This window comes from Ovis canadensis, chromosome 22 (genome assembly GCF_042477335.2).
Source record: "Ovis canadensis isolate MfBH-ARS-UI-01 breed Bighorn chromosome 22, ARS-UI_OviCan_v2, whole genome shotgun sequence".
Taxonomy (NCBI): Eukaryota; Metazoa; Chordata; class Mammalia; order Artiodactyla; family Bovidae; genus Ovis; species Ovis canadensis.
Genome location: NC_091266.1, coordinates 45878990 through 45903436, shown reverse-complemented (window position 1 = coordinate 45903436; position 24447 = coordinate 45878990). Strand labels below are relative to the sequence as shown.

At 39.2% G+C, this 24447-nt stretch overlaps 1 protein-coding gene across 20 annotated transcripts in view; it reads right to left on the bottom strand.

Moving 5' to 3' along the window:
* The window catches only part of ADD3 (adducin 3), a 129778-nt gene that overhangs the window by 55258 nt on the left and 50073 nt on the right, over nt 1–24447 (bottom strand). Inside the window, exon 3 of one of the 20 annotated variants that reach the window (XM_069567058.1) lies at nt 23724–23838. The exons of 15 other annotated variants lie outside the window; for them this stretch is intronic. The gene's annotated coding sequence lies outside the window, so the exon portion shown is untranslated. Of the gene's footprint in view, nt 1–3843; nt 4064–23723; nt 23839–24447 lie in introns of those variants that run through there. 4 more of the 20 variants (XM_069567053.1, XM_069567054.1, XM_069567069.1 and 1 more) reach the window with 4 other exon arrangements.

Here is a 24447-nt window from a genome sequence, read left to right as displayed (position 1 = left end):
TTTGGGTGAACTCTGGGAGTTGGTGATGGTCAGGGAGGCCTGGCGTGCTGCGATTCATGAGGTCACAAAGAGTCGGACACAACTGAGCAACTGGACTGAACTGAACTGAACTGAAACATCCTACAGATGATGCAGCAAAAACTCCTGCTTCTGTTACTTTGTAACTTCGCTGTGTAACTAGATAACTCTGCTGGCAGGATGGGAGTGCACAGTTCACCTCTAAGGCTGCTTCCTCAGCACCAGATCAGAAAACTTCAGCTATGTCGAGCAACATCAATTTTAGCATTCAATGAAACAAGGAGATGGATTAGAGGGCTAGAATGTGAAAACAATTTAAACAAGCGGACTGAAGCCAAGTTTCAAAGCCCTTAGGATTAACTCTGAATGGCTGGATTCATTGAAAATTACAAAGATCCATTTTAAAAACAAACATCACCTCACTCAGAATCTTCTCCTCAAGTATTCAAAAGCTTGATAAAAAGATTTGCTTTTACTTCTGGAAAGGGTTTTATACTTCTGAAAGTGATTTTTCTTTTTTTAGAAAAGGAGAGTTTATGTAAAATACAGTATATTGTTCAACTTCCCTCTCTCTCTCTTTTTTTTTTTTTTTTAACATTCTTATACTTAAATAGCTTAGACCATATGGCAGGTCAAACAAATTACAGACCACACAATATACACAAAAGATGATTTTAATTTAAATAACAGAAACTTCATACAATTTGGGTTCTAGAGCTTAAGCCAATATTAAAAAATACTATGTAACTATTAAAATTGGAAGGGACATTAAAACTTATCTGTTTCAATCTGTCATTTTATGGATGGTAAAACTGAAGATCAAGGGGGTTAAGTGACCTAGTTACAATCTTACACTCTAGTTACCAGACTTTGAACCCAGTGTTATTTCATTAATCTACTGAAAAATGACTCCCAGGGCAGTTTTAGGCATTCATGATAGTCGGGACAGTGGGGCCTACTTTGGTGTTCTACCCAGAGGAGCAACAGGTGGTGAGGGTCTTTTCCATTTCCACACAGCACTCTCACCCCTTTCCAATAGCACCTAGGTTCTAGGTTCTGTCCCAAAATGGAGGTAGGAGAGAAGACTGATAGACTAAGTATATCTGATAAGGGAGAAATGGAAATAATCCAGGTATCTATCAAAAGATGAATGCTTAAATAAATGATAGTATATCCATCCATACACTGAAGTACCATAAACCATTAAAAAGAATGAGGTAGATACACAATGGTTTATGTGCAATATAATTTTATTTGGATTTTTAAAAAAGATATCCACTCATATTCATAGAAATTTTCTGGAAACAATAGAGAAGAAAATACCCACCAGGGCACAGGGCTCAAACACCAGGGTGCGAAAGAGACATTCTGTCATGTGTCCTTTATATTGTCTCATCTTTTTTCATGTACATTTTTTAAGGTACAAAACTAATACTTTTTAGAAGGTAACTTCTATTGAGCCCTGGGAAAATTCTGAGGAAAAGAAAGATAGGGTCTATCAAGGCTAATTTGATACTCTGTATCAAATCTACATGACACACAATTTATTTCTCTGGAAAAGACTTTCTAACCCTTTTCATGTCATGGTATGTTAGTTTTCACTAATACAGTAGGCATAAATAAAATTTGTACAGCACACTGGAGGTAAAGAGGAAGGGATTTGATGGCAGCTATATAATAGGGCTAAGGGGGAAAAATTTTTTTTTCTATACTACATAATAATTACAAGAAAAAAATAAGAGAGTATGAGATATCACCTACTGACTTTCTGTAACTGTTCTAAATAAAATCTATCTAGAAAAGCTTTTAACTTCAATATTTAACAGCAAACTAGTTGCCAAGTTTTGCTATGGAGCAATGATAAAAGTCCAGGAGTAACTATATTCTCCTAGAGTTCAAAGGGACAGCAGAGGTCATCTAGTTCAGTGAATTGAAACACACTTTTTTTTAAGTGAATCAGAACAGAAAATACAGCAGTGTGTTTTTTGTGCTAAAAAAAAAATTATTTTGGAGATTAAGTGGTATGTATGTTGTTCATGTATTGGGTCATGATACAGAATATATATATTTTTAAAAGACTGAAAGCCACTTACCCAAGGCTATAGAACTAATAACTGTCCACTGAGCAAGCTGCTGCTGCTGTTTAGTCACTGCAGCCCAGCTCTGTGCGACCCCATGGACTGCAGCCTGCCAGGCTCCTCTGTCCATGGGATTCTCCAGGCGAGAATACTGGAGTGGGTTGCCATGCCCTCCTTCAGGGGATCTTCCCAACCCAGGGACTGAACCCAGGTCTCCCGTATGGCAGGCAGATTCTTTACCATCTGAGCCACCAGGGAAGCCCACATTAAATATAGGCAACATTTAATAAAATGTCTACACAACACCTGTGGCAAGAGATTCACCAAGTTACAGCTTGAAAATTTGCTTTCTTGTTGAGGAGATGATTTATATATCTAATTTTACTCCTCAGATACTAAATAGCAAATTCCCCAAATTTCTGAACATACAGTTTATTTAAAGCAAAGCTTTAGTTCTAACGTCATTTGTAAGAATGTTTCTGGATTAACATCTAAACATTTTTTTTTTTATCAAATCTAATGCATTCCCTTTAGCATCTCTGGAATAGGCATGATTCTTTTACCAAGAGAATGAGAGTATTCTAAGCTGGAAAAGGTCTTAGAGAGCTAACCCAAATTCCTAATTTCACAGATAAACTAGTGTCCAAAGCAAAAGCCTCTTGGTTTCCAGGCTAGTGTTTCTATGATACCATGCTTTTACTTTATTCTTATATCCTTGTGATGTTAGAAAATAGCTAAACACATTACTACTACCAAAGAGTAGTAATTTAACCAAGAAGCAGCTGAAGCAGGAAATGCTAGGAAATCCAAGTCCAAAAAGGATGACACAATGTCACCCCTGCAAGCTATACAGAAAATCTGTTTCCAACACACAGCTTTAGATTTCAACTAAGGCATATGATTCAACTTGCTTGTATCACATGGGTGTGTCTGCCCCACAAGGGGACACATTGAACCTGCAGGAGAGGAAGACAAGAGTGTAGACATCGCACAGCACAGTCTCTCTTCCATTGTGCCCTCGTAGGTCAGTGCATAGTTCAATACTCACAGGCATTTAAAACCCAACTCCAGACAGAACTCCAGTGTGAGAAAAAGGAAAGTTAGCCCCCATTTGCAAAGAATTATTGCTGAATGTGGCCCTCACTGAATAACAATAAATCTCCTATAGTTCAACTTACCGTTCACGTCACAAACGCTAGAAAGAACACAGAGGCACAGACAAGGCATGGAGCAGAACTTTGGGCTTCAGCCTTCCCCAACTCTTCTGACAAACACCCAATAGCAGGAGGACAAAGCATCATTATGACAGAAATAAAGGCTCTTTAGATGCTGCCTTTTTTTTTAATTCAATGAACCCACTCTTACACACAAAGTTCACGCCATGATGTCTTGAAATACAGTATTGCCAGATTATGCTATTAATGAGTCCAATATATTCAGTGTAAAACACGACTTTAAGCATTTTACTCTTAATTAGCACATGAGAGACTATCAGTATTTTCCTTAAACAGTCAATGTCATCCCCCCAAACAATTAAGAACAATTCAGTAAACTGTTCGAGAGGGCCAAAAAGCAGACAAGTGAACTAAGAGGGAAAAATTTAGTTGATTGATAAAGCCACAGGCTCCTCCCCAAGAAGAACACTGCACCTTGGTAGCAACTGGCACAAAATTAGCCATCCATCTTATCTCTGCTTCCCCCTAAAGCTGTGAGCTCTCAGGATTACAATGGACAATTTTGTACTTACTTATTAAAAAGAATGGAAGCTGCTGTAATTTTCTTAAGCTGGGTTTTGTGTGGCAACTCTGATGCAATGCTGCCCTAAAAATGAACTTTGTTTTAAACAGTGAGATAGCCACACCGTGCGGTTAGAGCAAGGGTGGAGCCCACTCTAGGGGAAACAACACACCCAGACCGAACTCAGTGAGGGCAAACTGCACGTTAGTGTTGCCACAGCACTCTGCAGTGCCTCAGAGTCAAAATTAATTGGTTAACTGTCTTCAAAGAAACGGGAGAAAATGTAAGGTTTGTAGATCAGCTTTCCTGCCACAGAATGAAACACAGACATTGCTTTTTCGTGAAGAAAGTAAAGATAAAATGCAAGGTAGATCATGCAGCTCAGCCAACAGAATGTTAGGTGGAAGTGGATTACTATAAAGGAAGTCCAACCATGCCAACTTCTAAGTTTAGCAACAGCAGCTTCTGCATATCTCAAGGTGTCAGCAATACTGCTCTAGAACTTGACTTTGGCCTATTTGGCTAAGACAGGGGACCTGAACACGTTCAAGCATTACCTTTCCTTTTCTACCAATGCTCCAGTTCTCCTGGCAATGCAGAAACAAAAAAAGCATTTTCTTACCAACTAATTAGCAAGAGTTGCCATCAAAAACAAGGGATTTGATTTATGCTTCGATATGATATTGAAATAAATGCATAAAAAGGGAAATTAATGAAAACCATTAATATGCACACTGGGCTTTTAAAAAAGTTGCAAGCACTCACTTTTTCAAATAACTCCATGCTTTAATTTTTTCTGATTTATTTCCAAATAAGATATTCAATAGGATGTATATATACTGTCTAAAAACCTTTAACAGTGCTTAAAATCTCAGTTATTGAAACTTATTAAACATGATTATTGTTCAAAATGATTTTAATCAACTACTTTCTGTATGCACATTCAGAGACACAATCAGTTATTATTAACTGAACTCCTATAACCAATGAAATAAAAAAATAGGTTTCTCAATAAAAATACCTAAGCATGTAAAAAATAAGCTACATAATCATATATAGAATTTAAAGCAAACAATGGGAAAAGCTCTGGGAGAAGGCTGGGAGAACATTTTTAATGATACATGCTGTCACATTACCCTGTCCAGTTGCTGCTCCCTCACTTTGGAACAATAAATCAGTCTGGAGTACTGAAATTTCAATATTTTGAGAGATGGCCTAGAACACTCTCAGGAGTTAGGTGCTGACTGATGTAACCTTTTGCTGGATTATAAGGTCACTCTTGCTATATGGTAAGTCAACCCATTCTAAAATCTTCCTTTCATAGTCCAATGGCCTGATATAATTATTTTTTCATCTGTATACATAATTATGAATCACCTGCCGCCATCCCTTGCTCTTCCCCATCTAACCCCCAAACTGAGCAACATAAAGGTAGCAGTTAGATATTCTATTTGAGGAGTCCCATCTTGATACTTTTTGGATTTGCACTGTTGGAAATGTCTGGTTTCAAGTCAAATTTCACTTTCACAGCTGCAAAGGAAATGACACGAGAAGAAAAACACAGCCAATACATATCAGCAATTAATTCCATCCACAACTGCCCAGCTGTTTGTGCATGGAAGAATCAGTCTGTTTCCTTTTGGGGCTTTCACCACTGAAAATGGATACTGCACATGCAGAGACACAAGCTGTTTGTAACATGTCAGGAATGTGCACAAGATCACACAGAGTTGAAGAGGCAAAATGAAATCCAGGCTAGTTTTCTTGGGACTTGCCAGTATTATTTCATAGCTTTAAAAAAAAAAAAGAAAGAAAGAAAAGAAAAAGAAATCTTAACACCACCTCAGAGAGAGAGCAAAATACAGGGAAAAAATTTCTCCCTTCTGAGGATCACCCTACCAATAAGGAGGAAAATTTGCCAATGACATCAGATTTAGTATCAAGAATAGACAGTCTGATTTATTGGCATAGACAAGGTGTGACATTTTTCAGAATCCACATGCCCCCAGTACGTTAAATCCAGCCAATACTTTTTGGACTACAGAGCTGCTTGCCCAATGTGTAGTTAGTCCTTAAAAAAAAAAAAAAATCCTTATAAACGTGAAAGTTGTTGGGAACCAATGCTTTCACCACAGTCAAGCAGAAAAGTGAGTTTTTCTGGGTTAGTTCAGACATTATTTGGCACCCAAATACACCTGCCCGTCTCAGGGATTCATGTAAATTTACACATCCAATCTTCCAGGGTAACTCTCATGTAATCAGATTTCTCCTTTCCTCTGCCCATCAGTTTTGTGGGTTTTAAATAGAAATACTCTCTACTGAGTGCCAGAGAGACTCATGTGAAACTCAAGAAGTTTTCTATCCCTCTCTCTCCCTTGCCCTCCAACTCCAATTTTATCTCAAATGTCTGTTTCACTTACATTTTGTAAAATGTCATTTTGTTATACTTTATTTTCAAACATACAGCATGTCAATAACTTGTTTTCAGTATGTAAAATGACTTGTGATTAATTACTGTCATAAGAGTTATAGAAAAGAAAAAGACATTTTTAGTACAAAATAATTCAAAACATATTTTACCTATTTAACTATAAAAAAAAAAACTAGGTATCCCATGATTGAATTCATTGTTCCAAGCACCCCCCCTCTCTTCTTTCGATGCACAAGAGTTCATACACTCCTAATGCCAGTATTTTCAAACACAATTTGGATGGTATACTCAATTAGGGCTTCCCAGGTGGCACAGGGGTAAAGAATCTACCCGCCAATGCTGGAGACACAGGAGATGTGGGTTGGATCCCGGGTCTGGAAAACCCCCTGGAGTAGGAAATGGCAACCCACTGTGGTATTCTTTTCTGGGAAATCCCACGGGCAGAGGAGCCTGGCCAGCTACAGTCCATGGGGTCACAAAGAGTTGGACACAACTGAGTGACTGAACACATGGGCAGAGGCTAAGGCTTAACCAACGAAGAGAGGAAAAGCTCTCTGCTCCAAATAATCTTCAGAATGAAGATGCTCTGAAGTGCCAGAACTCAAACCAGCACAATGAGAAGTTGTCTCCAACTAAAGTGCTGTGAAAGCACGAAGTGTGATTTGTGAAAGAAACATAAAGCATCTCAAACAAGTGCTAGACTGAAAACAAAGCACAAAGCCAAAGAACGTTTTCTTCCGTAACAAACCTCATCTGAGGTAGGAAAGGATATATCTGGGGTAGGAAAGGGGAGGAGAAGAAAGGTTTATCCTTTGGCTGCTGGTGACACTAGCTTCTAGAAATACGGTATAACTATTACTGACTCAAAACAGCCACAGAGATGAGCTTTGCTTGGCAAGCTTAAGCTCTGAGGGACACTTAGACTAGTTTGAAATGTTTAAGGGCAGGAACCTGCCCCACCTACAAGATTGGCTAAGGAAAGCAAAGATCTCCCTGAGTTGTTTAAATCAGGTCACTTAAACTCATGACAGTCTAACTAGAGCCTTGGGTGATACAAGACCATTCAAATGAGGAGGCTGGAGATATGAAATCTTGTCAGCTCATTTTTAAAGTGATTTTTCTCCTCACGAACTTATTGTATTTAATACTAATATATATGTATTTATTTTATTCTTAAAACTTTTACATAGATAGCAAATTAGAAAGAACTTTACAGTGAGCGCCATACATGCACTAGCTAGATTCTATCATTAACACTGTACTATATACTTTATCACGTATGTCAACTACCCATTTCTCTTTCCATTCATTAATATAGCTTACCTTTCATGCATTTTAAAGTAAAGTACAGGCAATTGTACACTTTCTGTGCAAATAAAAGTGTACAGATGAAGCACAAATTGAAATCAAGATTGCCAGGAGAAATATCAATAACCTCAGATATGCAGATGACACTACCCTCATGGCAGAAAGCAAAGAACTAAAGAGCCTCTTGATGAAAGTGAAAGAGGAGAGTGAAAAAGTTGGCTTAAAACTCAACATTCAGAAAACTAAGGCATCCGGTTCCATCAGTTCATGGCAAATAGATGGGAAAACAGTGGAAACAGTGACAGACTTTATTTTTGGGGCTCCAAAATCACTGCAGATGGTGACTGCAGCCATGAAATTAAAAGACGCTTGCTCCTTGGAAGAAAAGTTACCCTCTGAGCCACCAGGGAAGCCTGACCAACCTAGACAGCTTCTTAAAAAGCAGAGGTATTACATTGCCAACAAAAGTCCATCTAGTCAAGGCTACGTTTTTCCAGTAATCATGTATGGATGTGAGAGTTGGACTATAAAGAAAGCTGAGCGCCGAAGAATTGATGCTTTAGAACTGTGGTGCTGGAGAAGACTCTTGAGAGTCCCTTGGACTGCAAGGAGATCCAACCAGTCCATTCTGAAGGAGATCAGTCCTGGGTGTTCATTGAAGGCACTGATGCTGAAGCTGAAGCTCCAATTCTTTGGCCACCTGATGTGAAGAACTGACTCATTTGAAAAGACCCTGATGCTGGGAAAGATTGAAGGTGGGAAGAGAAGGGGACGACAGAGAATGAGATGGTTGGATGGCATCACCGACTCGATGGACATGAGTTTGAGTAAACTCTGGGAGTTGGTGATGGACAGGGAGGCTTGCTGTGCTGCAGTCCATGGGGTTGCAAAGAGTTGGAAACAACTGAGTGACTGAACTGAACTGTATGCTTACTCTAAATACTTCAGCAGGCATATCAGTAGCTAGAGTTCAGTGTTTATCACTTTTTTTCTTTTGGTACAAAATGTACATACAGTGAAGTTGCAGAAACATGTAAGTGTACACCTGTATAACCCCAACTCCTGTCTAGATATGGAACATTTTCTTTACCCCAGAAAACCTGTCATGTCTTTTCCTAGGCAATCTCCTTCTCCCACATTCCCAGAGGCAATCACTGTTTTTATTTCAAAAGTGATTTTAAACAACTCCAAGTAGCCATGTCTGCAACCTGGAGATCAGAACATTCTCTACTACATCACGTAACTTATCCTTGGCTGAACAAAATGATCAGAGATGACCCAAACAGATGGAAGGAGCTTAGGAAGAGATCGTAAGGTTAAAAGGAAGTGTAGATTCATCTGCTCCAATTACTCAATTGCTTGGGTGAAGGAAATAAAACTTAGAAAGTTTTGGCTGCCTGTACCAGTCATCCAACTGCTCAGCAATTTACTGGGTGGACCTAGTCTAAAGCTCTTTGGCTGCAGCTCCACATTTTAAGGGTGAAGAGAACAGAAACTTTGGAGATAACACTAGTTCGGAGGAAGAGTTCAACCACTTAACGGCTATATACCTTAAACAAATTTTTCAGTTTCAGTTTTTTTAAACATCTTTGAGTTTCAGTCTTCTCATCTGTTAAATGAGGAAAATCTTGGTTCATAAAGTTGTATGGATTAAAAGAGACCCCCGTTGTAAAGTGCCTGGCATACAGTAAACAATTAAAGGGAAGAAACACAGACAGCAAGTGGAGGGAAAATTGACAGTACGAAGTTCAGTTCAACAACATGCACTTTCCACACATTGCTTCTAAGTGCGTGTGCTACCCCACCCCTACATTTGCTCTCACTTTGCATATATATGCAAAGAAAATAACACGAGCACTGCCGCAAGCAGGTTTTCACATCTGAAAAAAAGGCTCTTCCTTTTCTTTTGCCTTCCTAGTGGCTATATGTACCTTACATTTTTACCTGTCTTTGTATAAACAGCTCCTTTTGCCTGAAATGATCTTTCTTTTATCCACCAAATGAGAGGTCTAGCTAAAAGCTAACCTACTTTTCCGATCTTATCAAACAAATTTAAAATTCCTTCACGTGGGTTTGGGTTTCCATAACGCTTAAAGTAATAGCATTACAGAACTCCCCCTACCAGCTGGCTGCTTCCCTTTTCCCCTCCTTGAATGAGATCACCTCTCTATCCCAAAACCTAGCACAGAGCTTAGCACACTGAAACTATCCATGAGTATCTGCTGAATGGACATGCCTGGGTAAATGGGTAGTTGGTATGATCAAAGAAGTGAAACAACTAAGGCTGAACACTCACCAAAAAAGGAAAGCAAAGTGCCAGAAAAATGGGGGGTGGGAGTGGGGGCCGGGAGATAATCATAGGGCATATGAAAAGGCACAAAATTTTTAAAAGATTAAAAGCCAAGCATGTATAAACTTCTGTGTTTTAAGAAAAGTGAGAGGGAGGTGGGAGGGGTTTCAGAATGGGGAACACGTGTACACCGGTGGCAGATTCATGTTGATGTATGGCAAAACCAATACAATACTGTAAAGTAATTAGCCTCTAATTAAAATAAATAAATTTAAATTTTTAAAAAAATTAAAAAAGAAAAGTGACTGCCACCAAGCAGCTGAAGTGCCACTAGAATAATTCAGGCTGTTGTGTGCTTTATATACTTATCTCATGTACCACCCACAACAATCCGATCAGGCTCCTTTTACAGATGAGAATATCGAGACTCAAGGAGGTTAAGCAAATAAAGTCATACAACCAATGGCAATGGAGATAAAAAGCAGAGTGGTGATTTTTCATTACAAGTCATTTTCACATAAGACAGTTTTACTCACAGCATGGGGAGGCTCTGTGATAAAGAAAACCGAGACGTTGAGGGGCAACCAAACAGTACAAGAGATTCAACAGAGGGAGCAAAGGCCTCGACAAAGAACAAACCACAGCTGAGGCAGTAAGAGGTGTGTGAGCTCTACGTAGGAGTTATCTTCACAGAACCGTCTGCCACCCAGAGTTAGGAAACGTAAGTCAGAGATGGCCCTGGAATGTGTGGGAGTGCTAAAGAGGAGCTCTTACTCTCGGCATGGCCCTTCTTCCCCAAACTAACTGTTCTCAGAAGTGATCATACAGCATAGATAACCTTGGTTAAAATGGAGACCATGGTGTTCAGGTACCGAGGAACAAAACTGTTTATTCACTTTCACTCAACATCCTACCTCCTTCTGAGAATTTAAAATGCTCTGAGTCAGGAAAAGGGTCCTGACTAGACAGGTTCCTTATAATATTAGAAACAGCTTGAGGGTTTAAACATGGGGGATAGTTCAACACATATTACGTTCAACAAATATGAATTAAGAGTTTGGGATTAAAACATACATATATATACAATCTATAAAATAGGTAAACAAGGACGTACTATAGCACAGGGAACTATACTCAATATTTTATAATAATCTAAGGGAAAAGAATCTGAAAAAGAATAGATATAGATATATGTATAACTGATTTACTCTGGGGAAACAGTGGAAACAGTGTCAGACTTTCTTTTTTGGGGCTCCAAATTCACTGCAGATGGTGACTGCAGCTATGAAATTAAAAGACACTTACTCCTTGGAAGAAAAGTTATGACCAACCTAGATAGCATATTCAAAAGCAGAGACATTACTTTGCTGACTAAGGTCCGTCTAGTCAAGGCTGTGGTTTTTCCTGTGGTCAGGTATGGATGTGAGAGTTGGACTGTGAAGAAGGCTGAGCACCGAAGAATTGATGCGTTTGAACTGTGGTGTTGGAGAAGACTCTTGAGAGTCCCTTGGACTGCAAGGAGATCCAACCAGTCCATTCTGAAGGAGATCAGCCCTGGGATTTCTTTGCAGGGAATGATGCTGAAGCTGAAACTCCAGTACTCTGGCCACCTCATGCGAAGAGTTGACTCACTGGAAAAGACTCTGATTCTGGGAGGGATTGGGGGCAGAAGGAGAAGGGGACGACAGAGGATGAGAAGGCTGGATGGCATCACTGACTCAATGGACGTGAGTCTGAGTGAACTCCGGGAGATGGTGATAACAGGGAGGCAACGTGACATTGTACATCAAATTTTTAAAAAAGAGATAATAATGGCCTCCTCAAGTTGGTGAAATGAACTCATCTGTGGGCATCTCTGACTACATTCCATTATTTCTCCTTTACGAATACCCTAGTTTTGCCTCCCTTTCAAAGATGGATTTATGAAGGAAAGCCTCCAGCCTAAAGGTTAAAGCCACAAGTCCCTGTGGCGCACTCCCAATGCAGTACTCATTACACCGACTCACAATGGTCTGTTCACTGACATGTTCTCACATGTGCTGTGAGAAACAGCAAGGCAAGCTGCTCCAGGACCTAACACAGCCAAATTTAAAAAATATGAAAGGTAAATGAATAATGTTCTTCACCTGTTTAATACTAGATAGATGGTTACTTGTTAAAAGTAATACAGGATTTAATGAGGAAGCAATTATAGAGAACTCAAATTATAGAAAAGTCATGGAGAAGGCAACGGCACCCCACTCCGGTACTCTTGCCTGGAAAGTCACAAGGACTGGGGAGCCTGGTAGGCTGCAGTCCATGGGGTTGCGAAGAGTCGGACACGACTGAGTGAGTTCCCTTTCCCATATTATAGAAAAGGTTGAGGATAAGTGAGATTTGGTTAATATTCAAAATAGCTTTTTTCTGGATTAAAAAAAAAAATCCAACATAATTTATAATGATTGATGAGTCAAGCCTAACAGAGCTGAAGCTGAAATTCAGTGAAATAGTAGGTCTAAAGATTAGGCATTATCCCAATTTAAAACAAAAAATAATCAAACTTATGAGTTTGTATTGTATCTGAAGGCTGTCAAACTACAAGCGCAGCGGAGGGGAGTGACTTTGACTCAACGATGGCATAATACTTCCAAAAACAATGCATTGTATTAACCATCTCTTAAAAGATGAATAGATTCAAGGGAATAGACCTGGTAGACAGAGTGCCTGAAGAACTATGGACAGTGGTTCAAAACACTGTACAGGAGGCGGTGACCAAAACCATTTCCAAGAAAAATGAATGCAAGAAGACAAAGTGGCTGTTTGAGGGAGTCTTAAATTGATCGCTGAGAAAAGAAAAGTGAAAGGCAAAGGAGAAAGGCAAAGATATAACCATTTGAATGCAGAGTTCTAGTGAATAGCAAAGAGAGAAGAAAGCCTTAAGTAAACAATACAAAGAAATAGAGGAAAACAATAGAATGGGAAAGACTAGAGATCTCTTCAAGAAAACTGGAGATACCAAGGGAACATTTCATGCAAAGATGGCTATGTGTCACTCACTCAGAGCCACACATTCTGGAGTGTGAAGTCAAGTGGGCCTTAGGAAGCATTACTACAAACACAGCTAGTGGAGATGATGGGATTCCAGTTGAGCTATTTCAAATCCTAAAAGATGATGCTGTTAAAGTACAAATGCCAGCAAATTTGGAAAACTCAAAGGTGGCTACAGGACTGGAAAAGGTCAGTTTTCACTTCAATCCCAAAGAAAGGCAATGCGAAAGAATTTTCAAACTACCGCATAATAGCACTCATTTCACATGCTAGCAAGGTTATGCTCAAAATCCTACAAGCTAAGTTTCAGCAGTACGTGCACCAAGAACTTTCAGATGTACAAGCTGGATTCAGAAATGGCCAGTTAAAACTGCCAACATCCGTTGGATCACAGAAAAAACAAGGGAATTCTAGAGAAACATTTACTTCTGCTTCACTAACTCCACAAAAGCCTTTGACTGTGTGGATCACAACAAACTATAAAATTCTTAAAGAGACAGAACGTCAGACCACATTATCTGGCTCCTGAGAAACCTGTATGCAGGACAAGAACAACAGTCAGTACCGGACATGGAACAATAGGTTGGTTCCAAATTGGGAAAGGAGTTCGTAAAGGCTGTATATTGTCACCTTGCTTATTTAACTTACATGCAGAATACATCATGCGAAATGCTGGGCTGGATGAAGCACAAGCTGTAATCAAGATTGCTGGGAGAAATAACAATAACCTCAGGTATGCAGATGATACCACTCTAACAGCAGAAAGCAAAGAGGATTTAAAGAGCCTCTTGATGAGGGTGAAAAGAGTGAAAAAGAGGGTTTAAAACTCAACACTCAAAAAACTAAGATCACGGCATCTGGTCCCATCACTTCATGGCAAATAGATGGCGGAAAACTGGAAACAGTGACAGATTTTATTTTCTTGGGCTCCAAAATCACCGTGGACGGTGACTGCAGCCATGAAATTAAAAGACGCTTGCTCTTTGGAAGAAAAACTATGACAAACCTAGACAGAGATACCACTTTTCTGACAAAAGTCTGTCTAATCAAAGCTATGGTTTTTCCAGTAGTCAATGTTCAGATGTGAGACTTGGACCATAAAGAAGGCTGAGTGCTGCAGAATTGATGCTTTCAAATTGTGGTGCTGGGGAAGACTTGAGAATTCCTTGGACTGCAAGGAGATGAAACCAATTAATCCTAAAGGATATCATCTCTGAATATTCATTGGAAGGACTGATGCTGAAGTTGAAGCTCCAATACTTTGGCGAAGAGTTGACTCATTGGAAAAGACCTTGATGCTGGGAAAGATTGAAGGCAAGAGGAGAAGGGGGCGACAGGATGAGATGGTTGGATGGCATCACTGACTACTGAGTTTGAGCAAACTCTGGGAAAGAGTGAAGGACAGAGAAGTCTGGAGTGCTGCAGTCCATGAGGTCACAAAGAATGGGACACAACTTAGCAACTGAACAAGAACACATTATGAGAAGCTTGCATTAAAAAAAAAAACCCTACATAAAAAAGTGAAGAATAATATTCACAATATTCATGTGCTATTAAGAAACCTACATTCACAAATAATTTTTGCTTTGGAGGAAAGTCCAAAACAGAATTAAAAATCTATTTAGTTGGAAAGATATGTCATATTTCAAATAATTTACCTAGTGGAAAAAAGCCAAACCAATTTTTTAAAAAATTATCTTGCCCAAATTCAAGTATTTACCTTCAAAGAGTGCTAATTAGCTAGGCAAGTGCCAGGCTGGACTTAGAGGACTAACAATCTTACTTCTCCAAGATCAAGCTCTAGAACACGTGCTGCCTACCCACGGCAAGAACCACATCCCATCCTTTAAAACTAAAACAGCTTTGAGTCACCAAATACCATCATAAGTTGTATCCAAGACAGGGCAGGAGACAGGTTTAGGAATTTTCTCCCCATCTTCACTCCCATTCCTCAATCCCTCCAGTTCCGCATGACTTTAGGAAAGTATCTCCTGTAGTTGGTAGATGTTTCCTCAGCCAAACAGACAGCATGATAGGAGGTTTAATTAAAATTCAAACAAACACAGAAACAAAAGTAGCCCATAAACACATTTCTTCTTTGCATTTAGAGGCACTTCAGTTTATTGCATCATACTTTCTGCCCCTAAATATTATTAAAGTTGGAGAATATCAACTTGTTCTGTGCCAAATCTATAGCTGCACTGATTTTTAATCTGCTCTGAATTTATATTTCAAAAAATTATCTTTAAATTCTAAGTTGGTCAGTCAATTCATCAACTAGTATCAACTAATTTTTCTACTTTTCTGCTTAAATTCATTCATTCTTTTAACAACTCATTCAACATCTATTATGTCCTACATCTAAGGAGGCAGTACAACTGGAAAATGAAGAAATGAATGAGATATGACCTCTGATTCTAACATACTAGCAACTTAGTAGGTTGGGGGAGGACAAAAGGAGACAGTTTCTTTAAAAATTATACAGCATACGCTGTTATTAGAGATGCATTACAAACCCAGAGAAAGGAGCCAATTTGAAAAGTTCTTGAGAAGTTACATTGGAGTTGGATCTTAAAAGGATGAGTAGGTATTGGGGGTGGAGGGAGCAGAAAGATACCTAAAGCAACATACCTAATAAACCTATAATTTATCACATGGTTTTATTCTAAATAAAATTAACAGAACTAATAGAAAACTAACAGAAAATAGAGACTAGTAGAAAAAGGAGATAAAAATTGTCACTAGTTAACAGCTTACCGTGGTTTGTGTAATTTAAGCCAGAGGAGCCCTATAGTCTACTAGCAAACCATACACTTTTGTGTCATGTGCTTTTGCTTTCACCCTAATCTTTTGACTTGCATGCTAAGAAAAGAAACTCAAAAGCCATTTATATCCTTTCTTGGAACAATGCATGTTCTTACACTGCATTAACCAAAGACTTAGGAATAATTAAGAGAAATTATCTTGGAGCCAGTCAAACTGCAATCTGGCACCATATCACCAGGAAAGGAGACTTAAGAATGCTCTAGGTTAATACAAAGGTCAGTAAACAATAATTTGGTCAACCTGGCCCAGATATACCACACCCTATGGGCTCAAAGCCTTAATGGTATCTAGTACAAGGATGGTAGACTTTATGGCTCAGACAGTAAAGAATCTGCAGGCAATGCAGGAGACCCGGGTTCCACCCCTGGGATGGGAAGATTCCCCTGGAGAAGGAAATGGCAACCCACTCCAGTATTTTTGCCTGGAAAATCCCATGAACACAGAAGCCTGGTGGGCTGCGGTCCATGAGGCAGAAAAGAGTTGGACACGACTGAGTGAATAACACTTACAAGAAAAAAAACAGAATGCCATAACTGATCACAACCATTGGGTTTGAAAGGTACCTAAATGCTCAAACTCACTGACCCAGAAAGATGCTTATACATACGAGAAAGATTATTTTTATGAGTTGGGAAATTTGGCTAAACCAATGAAAGGTGAAAAGAATACCATGTTAAATCGCTGAGAACAGACCTCCCATTCTCACCAAGTTACAGCTACTGTTGCTGCTTAGTCACTGAGTCATCTCTGACTCCTTCTCAACCACATAGAGCCTGCAGGCTCCTCTGTCCGGGGGATTTCCCAGGCAAGAATACTGGAGTGAGTTGCCATTTCCTCCTCCAGGGGATCTTCCTGACCCAGGGATCGAATCCTGCATTGGCAGGTGGATTCTTTACAACTGAGCTACCTGGGAAGCCCATTATATTAGGACATAGCCAATTTTTTAGAGCATATATTTTACATAAAGCAAGCTTTATGTACTTTATATTCATGAATTCACACCTGTAGTATCTAAGCATTGACAAAAAAGCAAAAACAAAACAAAAACGTCTTGCAAAAAAGTTCAAACTGAGAGATTTAACCTTAGTGTAGAAATTTGTCAATGAAATATGTATCTTTGGATGGTGTATAAGTAACTTGGAATATTTTGAGAAAAGGAAAAACCAAACCAAAAAAATCCTCCTGAGAACAGCTTTTGAGGCTCTGTGAAGGGAGGTGACTAGAGCAGTAGAAAAAACTGGGTGGAAGAGGAAAAAGGAGGAGCTAAGAGAGTAGATGAAGAGACAACTAAGGAGCCAAGCAGTGACGCCAGATAAGGAGGATCAAGTAACTGTAGCAGCAGTCTGAAGCTGGCACACCCACAGAGAGCTATGTGGCTTATTTCAGGGGGTGGAACACTGAGAAGTGAACAATTTTGGTTTTGTTTAACTGAAAGATTGAGCAATCCTACAAATGGCAGCAGGAAAAAGAAGGGGTGTTCTTCTAATATAGAAAGTGTTGTTCAATCGCCCAGTTATGTCCAATTCTTTGCAACCCCATGGACTGCAGCACTCCAGGCCTCTCTGTCCCTCACCATCTCCCAGATATTGCCCAAGTTCATGTTCACGGCATCAGTGATGCCATCCAGCCATCTCATCCTCTGATGCCCTGTTCTCCTTCTGCCCTCAATCCTTTCCAAAATCAGGGACTTTTCCAATGAATCATCTGTTCACATCAGATGACCAAAACACTGGAGTTTCAGCTTCAGCATCAGTCCTTCCAGTGAATATGAGGGTTGATCTCCCTGAAGATTGACTGGTTTGATCTCCTTGCTATCCAAGGGACCTTCAAGGATCTTCTCCAGCACCACAGTTCAAAGGCATCAATTCTTTGGCATTTTGCCTTCTTTACGGTCCAGCTCTCAAAGCTGTATGTGACTACTGGGAAGACCATAGCCTTGACTATACAGACCTTTGTTGGCAGAGTAATGTCTCTTCTTTTCAACACACTGTCTAGGTTTGTCATCGCTTTCCTGCCAGGAAGCAACCATCTTCTGCTTTCACGGTTGCAGTCACCATCTGCAGTGATTTTGGAGCCCAAGAAGAGAAAATGTCACTACTTCCACCTTTTCCCCTTCTATTTGCCATGCAGTCATGGAGCCGGATGCCATGACCTTAGTTTTTTTAATATTTAGTCTTAAGCCGGATCTTTCGCTCTCCTTCACACTCAAGAGGCTTAGCTCCTCTTCGCTTTCTGCCATTAGAGTGGTATCATCTGCATATCTGAGGTTGTTGGCGTTTCTCCTGCCTATCTTGATTCTGGCTTGTAACTCATTCAGCTCGCATTTCTCATAATGTGCTGAGCATTTAGGTTAAACAAACAGGGTGACAGCAGATAGCCCTGTCGTACTCCTTTCTCAATCTTGAACCAATCAGTTGTTCCATACAGGGTTCTAACTGTTGCTTCTTGGCCTGTATACAGGTTTCTCAGGAGACAGGTGAGATGGTCTGGTATTCCCATCTAAGAGCTTTCCACAGTTTGTCATGATCCACACAGTCAAAGGCTTTAGTGGAGTGGATGAAACAGAGATGGATGATTTTCTGAAATTTCCTTTCCTTCTCTATAATCCAGCGAATGTTGGCAATTTTATAGAAGATGTTAGGATATAATAACCACACTATCGTTTTTAAAACTATCAAACAGAAAAGAGAAGTAAATACCTTATATATGAAAATGAAAAATAGAGACCTTTGAGGAAAACTCTAAAGTCCATGTATATACAGAGCTGCAATATTTATTGACTGTCATGACAACAGTTTTTTACCCTGCAGACTACATCATCTTTCAAACAAGATCCTGACAAAGCATACTGATAAGAATCTGGGGGGTTGTGGATCAGTGTAGTTTTTTTTTTTTTTTTTAATTCAACTTTCAATTTGGCAACTTATAGAAACAATCCTCAATGGTTGAGTTTTAAAAAGCTACTCCAAGATAAGCAGGATTGTGACTCCACTGGGCTATTTCCAAGCTGCCAAATCATTCATCTAACACAGCTCTCAAGTCCTTTAAACTGATTTCCGCTGCTCCAATGTAATAAATGATACGATGTTTTAAATAAAAAAGGAAGAAGTAGAGGGGAAAGAAGGCCCAAACTAGTACCTTTGGAGTTCCTGTTAAGTCAAAAAAATAACTCGAAGTGGGGAGCAATAAGGTAACACACATTTACCACTATATTTTTCAATCATGTGGCTAGAAATTAGAGCAAGGATTTTGTTTAGGCCTTCTAACCGAAGCAAATCAGCTGCTTCAACTTCAAGGTTAATAGTTACTTTTACATTTGCTACACTCTCAAAAATGAAACGTGAAACAATGACCCCCTGATAAGAGATATTTCAAGCTTTCTGTAGATGGTTTACCACATTAATCACATCTGTTCATTCTTCTAGGCATTAATGGCTACCTTACCACAGGAACTAGAAAAAGGATACTGTGTAGTCAAGCCACTGTGTTGTCTTTGCCATGACACAGAGGATATACCAGATAAATCCTAAGCCATCAGTGCACAGAGGCCAGTGTTTTCAGTACAGTGAGAACAATTTGAGGAGTTGCATCTTCATCAGTTTTACAACAAAAATGTGCTCCAAGGAGCAAACCTTTCTCAAAACAAATCATTATATAGATCACACCACTATGAAGAAACACTCATGGAAATAACTCTTATTTTAATAATTAAAACAAAAGAAAACTGAACATTTAATTACAAATACAAAGCAGTATAAACAGCTTAAAACTTATGAAAGAATTTCCAATCAATTTACGAGGGTTGAGTAGGATCAAAAGTAAAAAATAGAAGTTGCCTGATCTTCTGAAAATGATGAGCTCAATGTTGTGAAGAAAAAATTGCTCAATTAGCAATGAGATCTTTTAAGTCACAACTTAGAGGTAGATAGAGTTCCTTCCAGAAAGTAGGGAGTTTTTATTAGACCTCTCTACCACTTCCCATCTCAAAAAGCCAGAAACCCCAAGGGTAATACCTTCAGTTAAAAAGCAGACCAAGAAAAAGAAAACACATGTCCACAAACAGAGGGAATTTAAAACACACACACACAGTCTTATCTGTCTTTTCCAGAGCACTGAGTGGCAAAAGAAAAATCTCTCCTGAGAATCTGTAACAACAGGTCTGCTGCTGCTGCTAAGTCACGTCAGTCATGTTCGACTGTGTGACCCCATAGATGGCAGCCCACCAGGTTCCTCTGTCCCTGGGATTCTCCAGGCAAGAATACTGGGGTGGGTTGCCATTTCCTTCTCCAATGCGTAAAAGTGAAAAGTCAAAGTGAAGTCTCTCAGTCGTGTCTGACTCTTAGAGACCCCATGGACTATAGCCTACCAGGCTCCTCCATCCATGGGATTCTTCAGGCAAGAGTACTGGAGGTCTATCCCCCCAAGAACTCGGGATCTGAATTTACACACCAGAGAGGTCCACAAAACCTTACCCCAAGAGAGTAACCTAAAGTGATCTTAGGTTGGTAGCCCCTACCCCATCCCCACCAGACACCTGGCAGAAAAGAAACATAGGTTTGGAGAACGTTACTCTCAAAACAGGATACCTAAGGATTCCCACAGATAAAATCCTGCCAAGTTCAAAATTCAAAATTACAAAGCACATGAGTAAACAAACCACATTAAACAAAAGTCAGCAGAAAACAACAGAGTAGAATTTGATACCTCCTCCACCCCCAGAACTGCAGACAGTGGCATACTGAGACACAGACTATAACATTTTGAGCGTGTGAAAATCCTTAAAGACAGAAATTAGAAGGAGGAGAAAGAAACAAGATATTAGAAAGACCCAAGTGGAAAGAGAATAAGCTGGAATAGAGATTTGGAAAAACCAGTCAGACTCAAGCATAGAAAGACGGAAGATATATATGTAAAAGAGAGGCTGAGAGACACAGACAACAAAGAAGTTCAATCTACTGGAATTCCTAAAGAGCAAATGGAATAGGGAAGAGGTCATGTTTGACGAGATCACATCTAGAAGTTTCCCAGAAATGCCCAGAGACAAATCACCTGTAAAGGACTGACAATTAAATTTGCAGTGGACTTGAAAGAAAAAATAGTTGTATGACACCGAAATATTTCCAAAGTGCTGAGAGAAGGTAACTGTCAGTCTAGAACTATACACTGAACAAAACTATCACAGAGAAAGTAAAATAAAACAGTCTCACTAAAATGTTCTATGAACTTAAAGGAACTTTCAGAGGATTAATTTCAGAAAGAAAACTGGAAGGAAGAGCTGAGATGGAAGAAGGAGTGAGCGAAGAAATTGGTAAACGAGTGGTTTCTAAAATGCTATATAAAACGACTGCAATAACAAATGTAGGCGGATTAAAGACAAGGCAGAACTGAAATGCCATCACATAAGATGGGAATGAGAACAGAAGTTAAACTGTTTTAAGATCTTTATATTGGTCAGAAGGGGAGAGAGACAGAGCTATTACCTTTGTCTAGAATATTCTCAAAGCCACTAAAATCAATAAAAATAAAACCAGACAACCTAATTCTGCCCACTGGTAAAAGATCTGAACAGGTACTTCACAGTAGAGACTATCTAAATGACCAATAAATACATAAAAACTGTTCACACCATTAGCCATCAAGGAAATACAAATTAAAACCATAACAGGATATGGCTATCTACCAATAAGGTTAAAATGTAAAAAACAAACACAAAGCACTATGAATATCAAGTACTGGCAACGGTGTGGAGCATCTGGAACACCACAAGTCCTTGTGCATTTAGTATAAATACGATGGAAGATTTTTTGGCATCATCTACAAAAGCCGGACACATACCAGCCCTGCAATCCAGCCATTCCTCTCCCAGGAACACATTCAATAGAAATGCATACATATGAACATCAAAAACTGGAAACAAAATGTGAATGTCTATGAAAAAATGGGTACATTACTGGATATTCATAAAATGGAATACACACAATGAAAACGAACTACCGTTACATGCAACAACTTCGGGGAAAAATGTTGAGCAAAAGAAGCCAGTAGATATTGAACGATTCCATTTATACAAAACTCAGAAGCCAGCAGGAGGAGATGCCTGAGGAGGCACAGCACTGTGCTCCTCGTGTTCCATTTCTTAACTGAGGTGAGGTACACAGGGTGTTCATGTTGTGTATATTCTCCAAGCCATACCTTATGATTTGTGCACTTTCCTATGCATCACGTTAAACTTATATTTAAAGGTTTACCTGAAAAAAAATCAGAACAATTTAAAAGAGAAAAGCCTCCTCTCTGCTGTAAAAAAAAAAGCATATACAAATATTGAATCAGTATGTTGTATACCTAAAACTAACGTACTGTTGTATATCTATTATACCTCAATAAAGTAAATACACTGTTGTATGTCAATTATACCTCATTAAATATAGAAATATTTTTAAAAGCAAACAGTCTTTCATTAGCCAGTCCATCTTTTTACGGTAGATTTCCACACAAATGGATATTCTTTATTCCTCTGCAAGCACCTGATTTCATCTGTGCATCACAGCACACTACAGGAAGTTTACTCTGTGTGGAGTGTAGCACCTATTTGCTTCACTTGTTACAAAAATACTTCTTGAAGATGCTCTCATTCTGTGTTCCCAAGGGAAGACTTAACTCCAGTCAATTCTGTCACTGAGACTTCCCCAAGACCACTAGCAGTAAGAGGAAAAAAAAAACAAAACAATGTTTCTAGACTGTGCTGTACCAATAAAAGTGAGTGTCAGTGAACAAGTCAATCCATTAGCCCCTACCATCAGTCCACTACCTGCACTGTCAGGAGGCCATCAGCGTTACCTGTGGCTACTTTGGCTGTAGTTTGTGGCTCTGCTGGATGAGTCTCACCATCTGGAACACTGTGGCTTCATCCTTCTAAATCAAAAAGTTCAACTGGCTTACTTTCTTTTCATCTTTCACATTATAGAGTGGGTGTTTGGAGAAACAACCATTAATACAACGAGCGAGACAAATGAATTTTGTTCAAGCAGAGAACTCATGCTCCCAGAATGTCAAATACAGCTCAAAGGATGTTTAAGCTCATCTAGTCCCATTCTCTTTTCAACTGTGAGAATTCTGTTCCCTAAGGCTGCTACCTAAGGTAGCACAGAGTACTTATCTCTTGACTTCAGGCCAGTACTCTTTCCACTCTTACCATAAACGTTAAAGTTGCCATTCAGGAAAGAATGCTCAAATTGGAATCCTCTCTCCTATGGAATTGTTGATTGCCATTCCGCTGAATCATCAATGAAACATTCCATCCCAACTGAGATGAGATACTGAAAAACGTTTCCAAGCTATCTGTCTCACATGAAGAGATGAGCTGGCACTGGTGAAAGCAAGTTACCAGTGTAACAGACATTAGAAAATGAAATCCCAAAAAAGGAAAGAGCTCTGGGTAATTAGTACTGTTTAGTGGCAACAAAGACGGTAAGATGAAAGAAGTTAGGTCCTGAGGTTGTTCTAAAGCTTTGAGAGAGAATAACGTGGTAGAATGGTTACAATACAGAGCAAGTATTTAGTTCTTTGTAAAGGAATTGAGAGGTTTATGTTCCTAGGACTATCTTTTAAAAATTTATTCGGGGGGGGGGGGGGGCGGCGGTTTCTCCTTGTCATTCAGTTTTTGCAGCACACATATCCCATATTTAATTCACTCTGCCTCTAACCTAGTATTTAACTATTGTTCACATTGTAATCTGGGCATATATCCAACCCCTTGCTCCATAAAACACTGGAATAAACTTTGATGTATTACGAAATTAGAAAAATGAAGAGCAGGGAAAGCAAATAGATTTTCACACAAAGTACAGGATACAGCTGTGATCTGTCAAGCTTACGGGACCATCTCCTTAGCTAACAGCAAAGTTACAGGAGTCTCCCTAGTCCAACAGGAAGTAGCAATCTAAAATCTACAAATGTTCCTAAGCCTCAATTCTATTCCTTTCCCTTCACATATTCAGTGCACACTCACCCTTTGACCAGGCCTGTGCTGAACACACCCATCCAAATAGCCTTGATGAAGTGTCAGTGGTCTATGGATGACAAGCACTCTGAGAGTTCACAAGAATAACCTTTAATCATGACATCTCCAAAAAAAAAAAAACTATGTTGGTTGTACTTTTCTGAGCAAGAGGTTGTAGTAAGAAAGACAAAACCAGTCTTGGCTCTTAAGAAATTCATACTTGTATGAATGATCTTTAGTTTCCCATTTCTGAAAGTTGTTTCCATGGTACCAAAATATAATTTTTAAAAAACAGAATTTCCTTTTATATCCTTTGCAGGAGGACACTATGTGAGTTCACAAATAAGACTACCTCACCCAGGCCCAGCGCAACAGAAGTGGAAAGGGAGCATTTCATAATGGAGCTAACATGTGATTACAATGTATACAATGTATATGAGACTTACAAATTGTATATATTAGATTTATAAATTATAATTGAAAAGAATAAGAGTTATTAGTCAAGCAAAGAAGCAGTGAGAGAGAATGTTCTGGGCACTAGCAGCAGCTTGAGCAAAAGCAATGGTATATCTGGGACCAATGATAATTTAACAGAAACACAGCAGATTCTTCCTATAGGTCCACTTCAGGATGGGTTTGTTACTGAAAAAGTCAGTTAGCTGGTATTTGGATGCTGATTAGCGGTGCTCAGGTGAATCAACAGGAGATCATATTCCAAATGGTAGTTCTGTGT